General features: G+C 40.2%; 1 pseudogene; it reads right to left on the bottom strand.

Moving 5' to 3' along the window:
- Positions 1-346: 346 nt before the first annotated feature.
- LOC100617848 (WD repeat domain phosphoinositide-interacting protein 2-like) lies at positions 347-1,406 on the bottom strand (annotated as a pseudogene).
- Between the last annotated feature and the right edge of the window lie 1,432 nt (positions 1,407-2,838).

The following is a 2,838-nucleotide window of genomic DNA, read 5'->3' on the forward strand; positions in this document are numbered from 1 at the left end:
TAAAAAATAAAACTACCATTCTACACTGGGAGGAGGAGAAGGAAAAGGACTGTCCTGATCTCCCCAACTATCCCCAATGAAAGGATGCCTCCCCCATACCATTTGGTCTAGAGGTCCTACTTTGCATTCATCACAAGAGAGCTGAAAGAGACATTAGCAATCACCTAGAACAGTGGTGACAAACTCAAACAGGAATGGCAGTCACTCAGTTCAATACAGGATCCCTATGGGATGCATATTGACTTAGAAAAACATATTAATTAATTCACATTATCTATGTTTTATTATATTTTTACTTATTCTCTTAAATATTTCCCAATTACATTTTTATCCAATTCAGAAAAAAATGCAGGTTGCATGCAGAATGGGATGCAGAATCTAAGATTTCATTGGCTGGCTCCATACTGCGTTATTTCATCCTCCTGAGGATCCAGGTTGTCCATATATAGGTATCCATCAGAAGTTCCTACTAATAATCGGGGAATCTTCTGAATTGTAGCAAATGAGCAGATATTTTTGCGACCATAGAATGGTCACCAGACTGTACTAAAAGCTCTTCCCTGCTTAAATGTTTCCATTACTTGTGAGGTCGAATAGCTGGTGGAAACCATAATCACTTTTCCAAAGTAACTGGTCCAGATAGTGGGTTCCCCCTGAGGTTTCTCTTTCACAGTCTAAGTCTGAAGATGAGCCCTCTTTCAGTGCTCCTGGATGAGGAGAGGAACATTCCATCCATGCTGAAAGCCAAAGAGCACATGCTTCCACATCTCTGTACTCTTCTCTGGAACTCAGTGATTTTCTGTCCTTCTGGAATGGAAAATACCCTAATCACAGTCTCATTCTCAGAAGCAGTGGCAAGTTTGGTACCACTTGCATCAAAAGCCAAGGCTGCCAGGGGACTAGCTTGAGTTGGCATCATATTAGCAGCACTCATATTAAAGGTGTTGAAGACTTGTTCTTCCCCAATAGTTGCACTCCCAGGATAAGCCAGGTAACAATTGTCATGGTTTATTGACAGTGAACACAAACTTCAGGATTTAGGAGAGTTTCCCTGATTGTATGCAGAACCTTCATGTCATAAACAATGTACATGTATAGACATACTGTCCTTGTGTTTGACATTTCTGATCTTGGGCAACTTCCTCTTCATACAGATGCAGAAATCCAAGACGCAGAGTTTTCAAAAGGACATGCCCAAGGTCAAATCGTTAAAAGGTAGCAGAGCCTTCCCTGCCCTTTACAAAGATGGAAGACTATGGGTAGTGTGAAGATTAGATTTAGCTATTTCCTGATTGTAACAATGAAGATATTTAGTTTAACAAAATCAGGAATGTCTTGGGAACTCTAAATTACTCCACCCTACTTAGACTGCACTTTAGGGGAAGATAAAGTTGCAATCTCCTGAACAATGAAGGTATTTAACTCTTTCCTTACTGTGAAGCTAGAACTTTAAGCTAAGTCTATTTTAAGATCTTAATACAAAAAGGTGTTAAGTAACTATAAAGGTTAAATTAATCACAAAAAGGTTAAGTAATGTGACAAGGAAATCACTTTAAAAGACTGATATATATATTAATTTAAGGTCGCCAAGGAATTCATCTATGTAATTCCTAAATGAAAACTCAAATCAGCCGTCAGCCTTTTATAGAGTTTAATTACAAACAGGAGGAAGAAAGGAATTAGAGAGAGAGAGAGAGAGAGAGAGAGAGAGAGAGAGAGAGAGAGAGAGAGAAAGGGGAGAGAAGGGAATAGGGCTTAAATACCCCCTCTGTTTAGGCTGGGCCAAAAGGCCCAAGCCCTTAGATAGCTGGGGCAAAGAAAAGAGATCAGTCCCTATTACTCACGTGACCAAAATGGAGAAACAGTCTCAGAGGCCCCCACCTTCAGCTTCCTTCAGAGCAAGCTTCTCAGAGCACACTCCAACCACTCAGACAAACTCCTCAACCACCACCCTGAGTCTTCAGACCCCTCTATCTTTAAGGAAACCATCCAAGTTCCCTCCCCTCAGTTCTCACATCTACCAATCACTGTCCATCAATTTCCCTGTGCCAATGGAGGCTCTAGCTTAACCCAGGACCGCCCAGAGGTCTCTGGCTTTGCACATGTCTGTTGAAGGTCATATTTTCAAATAATTAAATCTTTGATCCTTTGCTACAGCCCTTCCTAAATCCTGTTAACCTGAGTAGGGTAGAGATTGGAATAATTAAATTTTGATCTATGCTGCAGCCCTTCCTCAATCCTGTTAGGACTGAGTAGGGTGGAGATTGATTCCAAGTATCTCCATTGTATCAATTCTAAAATCAATCATGACTCAAAGAAATTCCTGTTCTATGCTTAAGCATAGGTCAAAGTCCTTTCCATTGTTCAGCAAAAGGTTTCTGTCCTAAAGTAATCTTAAGAAGGGAGGAGGAGGAACTTCCCATGCCAATGGGGTTCACATTCCAATAGACTATCAGTAAGAAATTTTCCAAGTATGAAATTTCCCAATGGTGAAATTTCCAACATTTATAAGTCTAAGGAATTTTAAGGTTTACAGTAACTCACAAATGAACTTAATAAAGAAGTGTTAAGTAACTCTAAAGATATAATCTAATCAAAGAAGATAAGAACTAAAAGAATGGGCATTTAGAGGAGAAGACCAAGAGTGAAAGGTCTATATATTGGCTCATTTCCTCTCTCCAGTACCTTTTCGGCAGAGAGTTGGTTGATAGCAGCGTGCTGGGCCTTTTGGCATCTTAGCGTGACTACAAGCTATTGTCCGGTTTGGTGGTGAGTTTTTGGCTGAGTTTCCCTCCTTTACTTTTCCACCTTTAGCCTCTTAGAAGCCTCTAATCTTCT

The sequence above is a fragment of the Monodelphis domestica genome, chromosome 3 (genome assembly GCF_027887165.1).
Source record: "Monodelphis domestica isolate mMonDom1 chromosome 3, mMonDom1.pri, whole genome shotgun sequence".
Classification (NCBI taxonomy): domain Eukaryota; kingdom Metazoa; phylum Chordata; class Mammalia; order Didelphimorphia; family Didelphidae; genus Monodelphis; species Monodelphis domestica.